Source organism: Pseudomyrmex gracilis, unplaced genomic scaffold, assembly GCF_002006095.1.
Source record: "Pseudomyrmex gracilis isolate BER0280 unplaced genomic scaffold, ASM200609v1 scaffold_95, whole genome shotgun sequence".
Classification (NCBI taxonomy): Eukaryota; Metazoa; Arthropoda; class Insecta; order Hymenoptera; family Formicidae; genus Pseudomyrmex; species Pseudomyrmex gracilis.
The window spans coordinates 283,332-298,514 of NW_018020679.1; the positions used below are offsets into that span (position 1 = coordinate 283,332).

At 45.9% G+C, this 15,183-nt stretch overlaps 1 protein-coding gene across 13 annotated transcripts in view; it reads left to right on the plus strand.

Moving 5' to 3' along the window:
* LOC109855680 (forkhead box protein P1) overlaps positions 1 to 15,183 on the plus strand; it is a 237,348-nt gene that overhangs the window by 62,628 nt on the left and 159,537 nt on the right. For 3 of the 13 annotated variants that reach the window (XM_020430170.1, XM_020430171.1, XM_020430172.1), the window contains exon 2: positions 14,935 to 14,988. The exons of the other annotated variants lie outside the window; for them this stretch is intronic. The gene's annotated coding sequence lies outside the window, so the exon portion shown is untranslated. The remainder of the gene's footprint in view (positions 1 to 14,934; positions 14,989 to 15,183) is intronic. 13 annotated transcript variants of the gene reach the window in all.

Consider the following 15,183-nt stretch of genomic DNA (forward strand, 5'->3'; position numbering starts at 1 on the left):
GAGAGAGAGAAAACGAACGATCGCTCGACCGGAGCGACGACTTCTCGGTTCCGAAAGGAACGAGGACCTTTTAAATGAGTCAAGGTTCTCGTTGCTATGTTGCAACGATACGAGCAAGAAATTTGAGGCAAATAACACGCGCGCGATACCACGAGAATGCCCACATATAAAGTACCGTAACAGTTTGTTTGTTCGGCCGGCAGCCGTTTATGATTCAATTGAGCAAATGAGTTTGCTGATTGCCAGTGACAGATTATTGTGTTGTTCCATTTGTAACGACGGCATCAATTATCCCATCTGACCTTGTCACTTGCCGTAATTTTCACAAGAAGATGATGCCCTTCCCCTCCTTCTCTCGGCAATTACGTCGATATTGTTTTCCGCCGCGGAAAATCGGTATTTTTCCGAAGATTTTCTTGAACCGCGAGCGTGTTCTCTCGAATCTGCTTACACGCGGAAGTCACGTTTAATCGAGAATCGTTAGCGCGCGCGCTCTCAATAAGAGAAGATCCATCATTATCCGCGCAAACAATACGAAAATATCCCGATGCGCGGTAAGTGTGCCGGCGCGGTAAGGAATCTTCGCTCTCTCTTCTTTCTTTCTCTCTCTCTCTCTCTCTCTCTTACGGACGCGGGATCAGATTTTTCCTGCAGCGTCGTTTCACATCGGGCGAAAAAGCATTTCAACTTCCGTCCGTATTATCGCCATTACGCGCATTAATTTGCATCCCGAATTACCCCTTTGCAAACACTCCGTCTCGTGCGCGCGACATGTTATTACAGTCAAATGAAAGTCCGCGCGCACCCGCGTTCCCGATAAATATCGCGGGGGTTCGCTCACCCCGGCGAGCTCGGGAAGTTCGCCGGGACTTATATTCGCGAGTTACAAATGTCTGTTTCAAAAAAAAAAAAAAAAAAAAATTTCCACAGCGTCGTGTCACCCCGGACGAGAATTCTCGAGGATGCGAGCGTATACGGGAGCCGAGAAAAATCCGCCGATTTCGACAGATCGATGCGGCGCGTTCACGCGCCCCCATGAAGATAAAAAAAAAAAAAATAATAATAGCTCACGAATCAGTATTACATTATGACGGGACGAATGTTTCATATACGGATGTGTACGATCGCGCGGGAGAAACGGAGTGAGAGAGATCGGTGTGTAATTTCGTTGCATCCGCGCTTGTATCGCGTGACCTACCTTGTTATTCTCTGTTCCACGTTGTCCGCAGTGCAAGTCCATCATCCCCCCGAGAGAGAAAGAGAGAGAAAAAGAGAAAAAGGGTGGCAGAAGAGAGCGAGAAGGTGGTTGGAGAGGGCGAGAGAGTGCGCGCGAGCGCATGAACGACGGCGAACGACGTCCGACGACGTCGACGGGGCTGATCGGGAAGAGAGAGAGAGAGAAAGAGAGAGAGATGGACAGCGGCCGATTCTTTGAAAAAAGAAGAGAAGAGAGAAAGAGAAAGATAGAGAGAATAAGAGAGAGAGAGAGAGAGAGGAGCAAGCACCGAGCCACGGTACCAACGCTGATACGTTACAACGATTGTTCCTCCCTTCCGTCTCGAGAGGCGATACGATAAAATCGATCTCCTAACGATCGAGTTATCGATCTCATAAACAACGGCGAACGCGCTCTCGCATCGCGAAGAAAAGCCGCCAATGAAGCCCCGCAGCGTGTTGTTCCAATGCATTTACAATAACGACGTTGTTTATCTGTCGGACGACAAACGACTGGCGGTTCCGTCCCACGCCACCCTCTTCGTCCCCGTGACCTTTCCACCTCCCCCCGTTCGCTCCACTCTCTCATACATTGTAAGCTTCCACTTTACCCTTCATCCTTCTTCGCCGTATTCAACATCAGCCCTTCGCCTCTTTGCCCCATTCATCCCCGTCTATATCGCCACTCCTCGTCCAGTCTGCGTGTGTACTCGCGCACATATACAATCGTTATGTATTAAACACAGTGCGAGCTCTCTCTCTCTCTCTCTCTCTCTCTCTCTCTCTCTCTCTCTCTTTCTCTCTCTCACAGACCGGCCGAGTTACAAACAATCGCGATGCGTCTCTCTACGTAATGCGGCGGCGACTTGCTCCTCTCCCCGGATGATCGTCGGCGGATTTTTGCGCGTGCTTTTGTAAACTTTATCCCTCGTTGTAAAACACGATTCGCGATGAGAAAAGGAAGAAGTGACCCATTGTTTTGCGGTTCACCTTGCAATTTTCTGTGATGCACTCGATATATATAAATACATTTATGTTTAGAGACAATATTTAGATACAGAAGATGAAAATCGTTATATAAATAACAACGAGCAAACGATGTAAAGTTTTCGCCGTTGCTAAATGAATGTGCAATCGCGAGACGCGCAGTGGCTACGAAATTAAAAAAAGAGAGAGAGAGAGAGAGAGAGAGAGAGAGAGAAAAAGAAACGCGAATTGTTGACTGCAGCTCGGGAGACCGTCTGCGTCATGAAGTCGCAAGGGATCGTGAGCAAGCAGGAAGATAGCAAGAGAACTAGTAACGAACTTCCGCAAACAGTCGCGCGTGTGCGTTGCACATGCACCGACGTTTAACACGAACCGGCGTTTCTCTCTTAAAACCGGTGGCGACGACGCGAGTATCGTCGTCTGGCCGATGAAAAAAACATGCTGGTACACAAACGTGTTGTGCGTTGCTTACATTGCGACTCTTCTTATTCCCGTAGGGGTTGAAACGGTGGGGATTGGCAGACGTCGGGTCGGGATGAGGAGGGAGGGTGGTCGGGCTGTGCTTGCACCGGGTTAGCATTGTTTTGCGCGACGGCCACTCAGACTCATCGTCAAAAGGGCCCGTCGAACGTCGTCGTCTGCCGACGTCGTCAATAACGCATGAGGCCAAATTGAAAAATTATCACACGCGAAGCGCACTCGCGCTATTTAGAGAGAGGGTGGCCCTGGGCCAAAGACCGTCGCCAGTTACATGTGCGCACGGTCTAATTCCGCGCGAGAGGGGTCTCTCTCTCTCTCTCTCTCTTCTCTGTAATCTCAGGACAAACATCTTCGACTGCGACGACAACGATCGCGACGACGCGGTCATGCGGAAAAATGCAATTTCGTTCTCGAGCGATGTTTTCTTCTACATTTTATTTCTTGTTTTTTTTTTTTTAATATAATTAACACACAGACAAAATATTGCGCGAGAAGAGAGAACGTCGTGGGGAAAAATATAATGTATTTATATAATTTTGTAAAAAGAGATTATTTTATTTTTGTACACATTACATTTTTGCGAATATAAAAAAAAAGACGAAACGCACGTGTGTATCGAATGGAATATTAAAAAAAAAAAGAAAACAAAAATCGAACTTTGGATAAAACGCGATAATTTATTTTTCAAGCGCTTTAAAGTATTTTTTTTACAAGTGTTTATTTAATAATTACGTTTGCACAGTCAAAATACATTTAAAAAAGCTTACCGATTTATTTACAAGATGCTACCCTGTAAATGTAATTTTCATGAATTTTCGGAGTTTTGCGCGCGACTATTTTTCACATATCATATTTTATTTGAAATCCAGTCGCGCGCGCGCGCTATTTTACTTAATTTGTTTTTATCTCGTAGTAATGTTACTTGTTGTCGCACTTGATACGCGAGATTGATGAAATTAATGATTTTTTCCTCTCTCTCTCTCTCTTTCTCTCGAAAATGCATTAATTTGTTTGACAAAATAAATTCGTTTTCCGAAAAGAGTGAACAAATTTGTTAATTTGTTTCGGATGAGACAATGTGATTTTTGCAAACGTGTTTCTTTAAGTACAGCCGCCCCGTTCTTCGTTAGAAATTCTGATTTGATCGTCGATATTCCGTCAACATCTGTTTGTAGATTCACGGCAGAGCGTATCTATGCTTATATATGCATTGTACGTCGGTACCGGCTGCAAGGATTGAGCACTGATATAGCTTAGTGCTTACATTATTAATTCCACGCGTCGGTGTGTGTTGGAATTGAACCCGTTTGGTAAACCGGTTGTAGTGTAACGATTTTACCCAGTTCCCAGCTGATACGTCTTCGCGTATATATTTAAAATTGCCTTTAAAAACAGGTCAAGATATATACGGGACGGAATTAGAAATCCTTTTCGCGTGACTCTAAAATTTATCACGCTATCTGCGATTTAGTTTCGTTTGGCTCGATATGCACTTTTCTTTTCGCGAGAGTTTCTCCGTGTGTAATTGTGTGTGTGTGTGAGTGTGGGTTTTCAAATGAATTAAATCCTTCTAGCGCGTGTAAACATCCATCAAATTCCAAACTAAACATTACACTCCGGAAACAAGCCATTTGCGGCTCCAAAATTGCTCGAGAGAAAAGTAAGCTGTTAGGGTTTTTTTTTCCTCGCCACGTCGCAATCAAGTCGCGCGCCAAAAGTGAAAGAACAAATTGAAAACACGTTTGAATTAAATAACATCGTGTGCGCAAATTACACGTTTTATTAACTGCATTTTATATGAAATTTATTATGTAGAAAAAATTTCTCGATAACACATTCTTGTATATCAGAATGAAAATCGCGCACGCACACAGTCGTAAATAATAATTGCTGCGGCTTGTGACGTTCGAATTACTTGCAGTGTCAGATTAAGGGGTTGAAACGTTTCCTCCGACAAACAATGATAGATGGCTAAAAGTATAACCGACGACGAAGCGGCTTTAATCATTCCGAAAGGTGTGCTCAGCCGGCCGGTGGCCGTCGTCCGCGACGGTGTGCAGCGATTGTACGTACAATCGCGCACGAGTCTCAGGGCCGCGAGCGAATAAATAGCACGTAGCCGGGGGAGGTGTGGGAGGAAAAGGGGAATAAGGTAGGTGTGCGCGATGCGTCGGAGAAAAGCTACTTTACGAGGGTGGCAGGTCTGATCGTCGGCCTGCCTGCTTTCTTGCCGGCGAATAATTAGAGCCGATAAGTCACAGCGCGCAACACCCTGCCACGCGGGGGATGAGATGCACCGACGGGAGACTGAGGGGAGGGGAGATCCCCGAGCGAAGTTGAAAGTTAGAATCGCGAGGGGTAGGAAGAGGGTCGGGAAATCGCGTGCCGATGCCCCATTACACGGACAGACTTAGCTTCACCCATAGTCGCGGTTCCTACTTTCGAGTTGCCGGTCTGCCCGCGAAAGGGGGGGAGGAAGGTAGAAGCCACCCCTCGGCGGAGCGCATAGCCGCCGCCATCGGGCGGTAGATATCCTTCGCTCGTCCGATACGCGGCCACCAACACGCTGTGTGTTGCTATTTAGGGTAATTTCGACTTTCCGATACTCGTTACGTAAGCGCGATTTCGAGGCTGCTCGCGCGATCGATCGCGCGCCGCTCGCTCAGGGAAAGGCTTTCGATAACGGGCTTCGATTTCGCGTGCAACGCTGCAATTATATTCCAAGTCGAATTTTTAAACACGGCCCGCGCGCCGCTTCTTCAATGTGCATTTCGATTGTTAGACACGTCGTGTAATCTGCTAGTTCGTTTTGCTTTTTTTTTTTTTTTAAAAAAAAGAAACAAAAAATATCTCGCAAAACTACGCTACGAAAATAAGAAAATACGAGTAAAACGACACCCGAACGAAAAGAGATAATGTATTTCAAGAAATCGTAACTCTCTCGTGTTATATCGCGTTATGAAATTTTCAACTAGGAGAGGGAGAGAGAGAGAGAGAAATTATATTTGACGAATTTATATATAATATAGTCACACAGATGCGCGCGCGGAGATATATTGGATTCGTTTAAACGCGGAGTTGGCGCGATGCATTTAACGTTCAATTTGTAACGTCAATCCATCTTACGTCGGCACACGATATTTCCCATTTGATCCGCATTAAACATGCGTGTCCGATATATATCGCGGGGCACTCAACCGCGGGTACATTGACATGAGAAGAAATTCCCCGATGTATATATTCGTGAATTACGTGAATTGCGGGGAGAGGATAACCCGGTAATTTTTCGATATTATTCTATGGTCGCGCGGTTTTTTAACGTCTGGACGTAAGAAGACGACGACGACGACGACGAAGAAGAAGAAGCCTGTCCGCGCGCGCGGCGCAAACTCGCGGCGACATTACGGCTGTCCTTTATACACGACAGTACATTGGAGAATACGGAGCGATTACAAATTTAGATGTGTCATTCTGGGTTATTCCGTAATCAATAATTTAGCCGGCGTTGTGTTGAAAAGTACGACCCCAAAGAGAAAGAGAAAGAGAAATAGAGTATCGTTAAACGCGCGCGATCTACGGACGCGCGGAAGGACATATCGCGCGGGGCGGTTTAGCGAATAAGTTTACACCGGCAACTCTAGAAATTGTAACTTTGTGCTTGGACGCGTGTAACTACTTTCGGCCTATACACATCGCTGCATTCATCGTTAAAGATGTGTGTGTATGGGCTCTCGAAGCGATCAATGTTTTAACATTTTTCCACCCCCTTTCTTCTCACCTCTTTTCCGAGAAATCGAGCGAACCGCCAATGTGCAACTGTATTTTCAATGACTTATTTATAACGCACCTTTCCGGGAAGAATCGTGTTGTGTGAGCGCATTGTTGTTTGCGGGCGTTTGAAAATCAACTTGGCGCTATTGTTTTGAAAGCTCTGATTGAGATTTTATTGCGACAAAAAAAAAAAAAAAAACAAATGACGACGACATTGCCATCAAGGTTTCGAAAACATGTGCTTTTTTTTTCACGCAAGAAAGAAATATCGCGCCAATACTTGTAACAATTTATACTTCTTTTCTCGTTTTTTTTTTTTTTTTTGTAAATCGTTTTTGCGCACACAAGCACAAGATTGAAAAAGCGCGGAAACATTTTTCGCGCGCGCGTTAGCTGAGAATATCAAAACCACCGGGCGACAGCCCTGATTTCATGTGCTATCAGCGCGAGACCGAAGATTTTTCCGCGGGGGGTTCTATCCGGGCGGATGGACAATAGACGCAGAAAAGAGTTTTTCACGCCGCTATTTTTAACGCTCGGAGCTTTCTGACGGCGGAAAAGCGCGGGAGAGGAAAACCCAACCGGGTTTGACCGCGTGCCGGACACGGATGAGTTATTTTGATATCGGGACTTCATACCCCATTAGGTCGGCCTGACGATTATTTCGGAAGCCGAGGCAGGACAATACCTTGACAATACTCTGACCGGCGGCCTTGTTCGATCGCCTTCTCCGCCACCGCTCATTGTCACTCTTTTTATACCCTCACCCGTTTTCCAATTCTCGCCACGCGCTTACCGAGCGCGAATCCTTTCAAAGGCTGATTTCTGGCCGTTTACCAGTTGTCACTTTGATGTCACGAGCGGGATGGATGTCACGAAACGCACATATTAGTATATTATATTTATTAAAAATTTTATTAATGTATTATATTTATTAAAAAGTTTCGTTTTTATTAATAAACGAAATTTTTACACTAAATAATGTGCGTCGATAAAAATTCGATGAAAACTCGCACGCATCACACACACACACACACGAACGCCATTAAATATTTCTTATTAAGTTTAAAAATAAATATTTTTATTTGTGGAAGCGGGTTTACGCGAATTCGCTGATGGCGATGTCGCGCTCTTTCTCTCTCTCTCTCTCTATCTCTATGTGTATGTGTGTGTGCGCGCGCGCGCGTTATGTGTGACTCTGTGTCGCAGATAAAAGAGTTACCACGCGCCCCCGCGAAGGTTATATTTTACCCGAAAAATTGGGAAATTTTTCCCTCAATTTTATCGTTACAGAGATTATGCTTTTTTCGGGGCTTATTCCCAGTGCCAATATTTACTCGTTTATAATATACATCGAAGCGAAAATGCTTTAGCCGGATGTGAACCTATTCGAAAATTTAGTCGCAGTAAATAAATATTTGTTTATCCCAACTCAAATATATTTCGAAAAATGAGATACGCACAGCAGTAGCGAGCATTTTTTATTTGTCTGAAATATTTATCGCCGGACGAATATGTAATTTCTACGACGATATTCGATATAACCAGATTTATATATATTTACATGTATGTTTATTTATTTAAATATATATGTATGTATGTATTAATTAAAAAACTAATTTATATTTACCGAGACTGAATCTTTTCCCGTTGAAAAAGCAATTTGTTCTTAATAATCGTTGCTGCGTTGGCAACAAAGTGAGAAATAAGGACAAATTTCTCTTTTTTAGTTACATTTCATAAATCTTTTTCAGCTTTTTGCACATGTGGAAAAAAATATCAATAGACAAAATTAGATATCTGTTATATCTGTTTTCTTAATTAATGCTGATTTTGTTGTTGTTTTCCATTTTGTTCTACATATGAAATTCATAGTTTATATTTTTACTGTTTCTTTTGTTGCATCTTCGCCGAGAGACGAAGAAAACGAAAAAAAAACTCAAACGGCATCAGGTACGAGCGGTGCACTTTCTCCGACGCGCGCGCGCGCGCGAAACGTTAAACAACAAACACCATATACGCTGTATACATAAAGGTTCAACGATTTAAACGCGATAGCCGGAAGCGTTTTGCGCTGTTTTTCGACGGCGAGCATATCGCAATAATCCTCTTTTCCGGAACAACATAATAAGCGCTAACGTAAACGCGCCAGTTTTCGTTTCTCGCTGCGTGGCCAAGAGACGGGCGAAAAGACAAGAGGGGTGTAGGATTGCGAAATTTTTTTTTCAGGAGATGGAAAAGAGAGAGTGAGAGGGAGGGTCGTTCAGGCGAATTGAACTAACAAGGTCCCCGAGGGCAGTTTACGTTCGTATGTCCCAGTAAACCCCCCAAACTGTCGGGGATGATCGTTTGACAGCTTCGCTGCATAACCGAGCGTCTATAAATCCGCGCCGACGTTTCTCCACGACAACGTCATTCGCGCTTTATTTTGTTTGCGCAATAACTTATACTGCGAAATAATCCGAAACAACTACATCTACACGATGAAAAAAAAAAAAAGATTTGTCAGAGCAAGAAGATTATTTACTACACGCCCGGCAAGAAAAATTTGCCTAAACTATATATATTGCATTGTTTGTTTTGTCAGCAAAATGTTTTGTTGACGAAACAAAAATTCAATAGACTCGGCAAATTTTTCTTGCTAATCATGTTATGACAAAACTGTTTTATAAACAAAAATCTGCGAACGATGCAATAAATTTCTTTATATTTGATGAGCTTGAGTGAAATTTTCTCGAGAAGAAACATAAGGCGCAACTGTGTTCCGTCTCCGTTTATTCTCTTCATCAAGACCTCCGGACTAGTATAGTATTTTAAGGCAAGATTCCCCCTTCCGAGAGCCACGTGACGGTGATCAACCTGCTCGGGGAGTCCTCTCGAGTCGGGATGTCTCAACAGTTCTTACGCGGTCCCGCTTAGGGTATTGCTCCGACCGCAAAGCGCCAGTGAGAAATGGCGGGCATAGATCCTCCGCATCTCAAGTAGGTGCGTTTCGTGGCAACGACCGAATGACCATTTGTTAAGCTCCGCCGACTCCGCCGTCATCTGTCCGCCATCGGTCCGGGGGAAAACAGCTTGCTACAGCAAGCGCCCTCGATCGTCCTCGCTTTTTGCCGCGTCCTTGACAGAGACGCGGAAACCGTCTCTCCCTCGGGGGAGGAGAAACCTCGCCGCCCCGCGCTGCGTGACGCGCGATGATAGCGGTCTGTTCCGCGAATGGGATATTTTCGTGGAAAAAAAAAAAAAAAAAACATTGAAGCATGCGTTGCTTTACGAGGACGACGTCTGTGCACGCGCGATTTCTCTGTACTCCATTTCTTCTCTCATCTCTCGGCCGCGTTCCGACGCGCGCACACCCCTCTTCCTTGTTCAAATGGATTTATTTAAATAGATATTGCGGTTGTGACTCGTTGTGGGTTTTTTTTCCTCGAAAAAAAAATCTGAAGCGAACGATGTTTCGGGCCTCTTTTTCAAATAGATTTGCACTTCACGTTAAATGAACTACATATCGCGTTACTTACACAAATTTGCAGCGGGCAGCGTGCGCATCGCGAATTCCAATTTCAGATCGGCCTTCCGTAATTTCCGGAAATTTTCAAAAATCGCCGCGAACTTCAATAAAGCCGTCGTAATTAATTTGTGATTATATCGTGAATTCCTGCAAATTCATGTTACGTTGCATAGCGCGATAGGAATGCAACCGACCTCAACAAGCCCGATACGAAGTGCCTGATTTAGAGAGACGTATAAACGATATTTCGATACTATTTCCCCCGCGATACTTTCCAAATCGAATTGAAAGGTGCAAAATTGACAAGCGGCCGAGGCGCGCGCCGCGGGCTGCGATTTTTTCCCGGAATCGCCGTATCATTTTTCCTCCCTCCCTCCCTCTCTCATTCCCCTCTCTTCCCTCTCCCCCTTTGATAGTTTCGCTCGCGAGAACGCGGAAAAATGTAACGCGGCGCGGCGCCGCTGTGCGCGCGCTCATCCCCTCAGATATGAAATATCGCCTCGGTGCCGACAATCGACTTATTAATTATCGATCGCTCTCGTTTATGTCCTCGATATCGCAGATGCGCCGAAAACAGATTTCGATCATCCCCCTTCGGTGCTCTTTACATGAACGCGGGTCGCCGTGTAAAATTTATGCGCAAAGCTATATTTATTTCTATGCATATTTATCCGACAAAATTTATAGCTAAATTATAGATTTATATGAGAGGTGCGCGCGTTGTTGTTAACTCGATATAGTACACACTAATGAGAGAAATGTATATATAGAAGAATATTAAAAATTTGCTTTATTATCCGTTTCGTAATTAATTTCGTATGAAATATTGACGGAAGCATTTACCACTTAATCGAGTGCAATTAGCGGCTTAAATAATGCTTTTAACGCTGTTGTAATGTCCTTTCAATTGTCATAGAATTTGACGCGAATCGCTTGTTTAATTAGCGAAATATAACGGGGCGTATAATACACGCATAACGTAACGACGCGCGCTTGACCTCCCTTCTCCTTCTCGGTATATTGATATGCAAGATATATCTTGGGCTTATGAGGTTATTAAGGACTTCATCCGTGTCTCATGGTAGGATTACTACGTTATTATCCTTCGGTAAGTGGCAGGCGTAGGTTCGTGGCTGGTCGGCGCGACCCCCTCTCGCCGAAGGAAGACCAAACATCGCTTCCTCCTTACACGCGGGTCCCTCGAGCTACCAATGAAACTAGTAAAGACATTCGTCCCCTTCCCAGATCCCAAGCAGAATGGGACCCAGTTGTGAATTTGACCCTCGTAATTAATTTATAACCGCCGTTCTTGTTGCAAAGCTAGTTGAGTAAGCAGAAGGGTAACTGACCTCGTGCGGGGGGAGGGGGAGGGGAAGGGGTGAAAAGGCTTCTCCCCGAGGTTCTCGCTCAATTACGCTTCAAGATTTCACCTGCGCGAGCGCTTTTCCGAGATAATTTCGAACTCGGTAGATTTATACGGGACCATTAGAAAATTGTTTCTCCGCGAAATTAATTAATTCCGCGGTGAAACCGTTGTTAACCGAAATTATTATATTATTATTATACTTTACCGCGCCCCCGGAATAGTTTGCCCGTGTCTTTTTCGCGCGACAAGTTAGACGGGGCGCGCCGCGTCTTTCATGCATCCATACCGATCGTTCCCGCGGGATTCCTCTAATGCCTCCGCCCGCGGTCCGTACTTATTACACACAGGCCTAACACAAATTCGACATGGAAGCGAGAGTTAGAAAGCCATCCCCTTACGCGCGCAAAGCGGAGAGAGAGAAAGAGAGAGAGAGAGAGAGAGACGTGCGGCGGGACGTAGGAATCCATAGATCGCGAGGCTAACAATCAGCCATAAATTATGGTCTCAATATCCATTGTGTACCCTCCTTGCTCTCGAGCGAGCCTAACCCCAAAGTCTGAGGCCAAGACTACCCACCCCATTGGCGGCTCCGGGTTTGGCTTCTCTCTCGCCGCCCGACTGAACCGAGAGATATGTATATTAATAGGGCAATCTTACATAGTTTTGTTTACCTTGCCATTCTCCCAGTACGTATACAATTACTATCCCTACGGTCCCTACGGTGCTCAGGACCTCCGTTGCAACCCCCCCACCGAGGGGGATCGGTCTGCGACCTAACTAGTTTCCGCCTACGTTCGCTATCGCGAACTCAACGACTTGCCGTCTTGCTCGCTTCCGAAGCGCGCAAACGAACAAACTTGCGGAGAGAGATTTATTATCGCCTCTTCTCGTAAAGGACGAGCAAGGCTTTCGTCAAGTTTGTTTTAACTGTTTACAGCCTTAGTAAAAAAAAAAAAAAAAACAAAGTGCAAACAATCAACTTGACAAATTGTACATTACACAGGTTTAGGTGTTGAATTACGGATCAATGAAGTGTGCGCGCGAACCCTTTCCCCGTACGTTAAACGTATTCGCATTTCACTCGTGACGAGCGAGCGGCGATTAATTCGAAACCGACGCAGTGCGACGTGACGACGCGACGTGATTTGCCGGGGCTTCCACGCGAAAATGGCATCGTAGATTTTTAGTCGACGACGCGCGTCAACGCGCGCCGCAATATGTCCAAGCCGCTGACGGCGACGATCGACGGTCGAAGGATGCTATTTTTAAAAACTACACCGGTCGTCGCGGCGATATTCCGATGTGAGAGAAGAGAGTACGCGCGTATCCGATAAAAACGAATTCCGTTCTTGAAGGGCTCAAACGCCGCTCCGATGAAAATCCATTCTACGGCGCGCCGGCTTTCAGCAAAGAAAATATTGTCCGCGAAGGGGGCGGGCGGTCGAGCGGGCGAGGAGGGTGGAGAGAAAGAGAGAAAAAGAGATAAAGAGAGAGAGAGAGGACGATCGCGGGCAGAGCGGCACTTTTCACCTTCGCTCTTCCACCCCGGTTTTTAATTCCGTGCGTGGCACACGGCGGCGGCGCGCGGCCGGCTTTGTAGCGGAATGTACATTTCTCCCGCTGAACAACCTCATTTGTGTAATCCCCGAAGCTTCGACAACAAACTGTCTGCGGCATCGGAATGGCGCTGGGGGTGCACGGGGGTGTGAGCACGACATTAACGTACTTTGTAGTTCAGCTCTCTGCGGCGGTCGTTCTTTCTCCGTTTCTCCGCCGCGCGCGTTTCTCGTTTTTCCTCTCCCGCTCTCCGCTCCGCGTCTCTCTTTCCAAGGTTCCGTCGTCCTGGATGAAATTGCGATTGTAATAGCAATTATCTTATTTCTACTATTGCTTCTTTGTACTTCGATTCGCGACATACGGACGTGATGCAAGACCAGGAGAGGCCCGGAGCTCTGAGGGAGGGTGAGCAGAGCGGAGGGTGGTTCGCGAATAGAATTAAACGTTCGCCAGGATAGCTGGAAGGACCGTGACGCAATTTAAGTCGCGCGTGGTATTCGCCGGAACGAAACGAACGAACGGCTCTTTTCAGAGACATTACGCGCGCAATAGTTATAACGGATTTTTGGTATTGTTGCGCTTTTCGTTTATACTTTTTCATATGCGCGCCACTCGGGCTTTTAAATACGCGTTGCATTTGAAAGGTCGGTCGGTCGGTCTCTCTCGCCGGTAGAAAACTCGCGGATTTTATTGGCCGCTCAAGGGGGTTGTGTGATGCGAGAGGAAAAATATTGAGAGAGGGAACTAATTATGTCTTTTAATTATGTGCGAGTTTTACAACATCGCCCACGTTTTAATTTTATATATTATAAAGAAAAGTGTTTCGTATGTGTGTGTGTGTGTGTGTGCGTAAAAATTTCCGTGTAGCGTGTAATTTTCTTTTTTTTTTTTCTTACGCTATCGCGGCGGCATTGTACGCTCATCCGTTGTTTCAAGATGCGGTGACAAAACCGAGAGACGACCCAGGCCCGAGTCGTCAAAACGTAAAAGCGAGAAGTCTGCATTGCGACGACGAATGTTGGTGGGATGTTTGGTAGGAGAGGTAGGGGCGGGAGTAGAGGTATGGTGTCGACAACGAGAGATTGACTGAAGGCTGGCTCGCGTTGCGGGGATGGCTCGCGTAGGGGGTTGTCGGCGCAACGCGGCGGAGTTCGAGTCGGAGAAACGGTCTCAGCTCGCGCGCCGCTCGGCCTGAAATTCGCCCGAAGTAATCAATATTATAGCTCGCGAAGATATATGCGCGAGGATGTGGGCAAACAGTGTACACACGTGCATTGTTACACGGCACGGTGAGTCGGACGGACGGTATAAGGAGGGGTTGAAGCTCAGAGAAAGAGAGAGATAGAGAGAGAGAGAGAGAGAAAGAGAGAGAGAAAGCTGAAGCTGAAAGGGGGTGGAAGAGGTGATGAAGAAGGGGGTGAAGGGTGCCACAGGGCTCGCAGAGAGAGCGTAGCTACGGTACTCGCGACGGGGGTAGGGCTTGAACGGAGGAAGGAAAGGGGTGGACAGCCGGACAAACAAAACCCTTGCTGCTTCATTTCTGCCCGTCTGGCCAGACACCGACCCTTTATACGCGCGCGCTTCCGTCCTACGCTCTCTCTCTCTCTCTCTCTCTCTCTCTCCGTCCACCCCTGCCCGATGCGTGTGGCGGACCCGCACCACTTCGCTCCGCCGGCGCTCCGAGACGAACGGGACTTTCTGCGCGCGGTACTTTTCGAGTTCGTTAATTAACGGCACTGTCGAGTCGAAGGATGCGCCGTGTAATGGCTTCGAATGGGATTGATAGTCTCAGACGCGAGAGAGAGTATTGTTCTTTGCTGGCGGAATGAATATTGCGGGTTGGCTCTCCCGCACGTTGCGTGCGTTGCGAGAGATTACCCATTATGCTCTTTTTCATATTTTTACGTCTCTTTGTCAGCCGAATAGCCATTTTATCTTTGTATTAATTTTAGAGAAAATACGCGCGAACGCGCGTTATTTAAAATATTGAAATCGTTATTATTATTATTATTTTAAACTAACGATTCATTTGTGCGTTTTGTTTCAGGTCAGTGGTGTATACTTCCCTGGCTTCTGAGACACAGTGACGTGGCTTGTTGATGTGAGTGCAAATATTTTTTTTTTTTTTTTTTCAGCCAGTCGAGAGAGATTTTGCGCGCGCTGATACTTGTATTTTTTTTTTTTATAAATAATTTAAAAATTTATCGTGAGGTTTCGCGAGATCGACACCGCACGTCGTACAAACTTCTCCTTCGATTTTAATATTTAGACAACAAATATTAAAACTTTCGTCGCG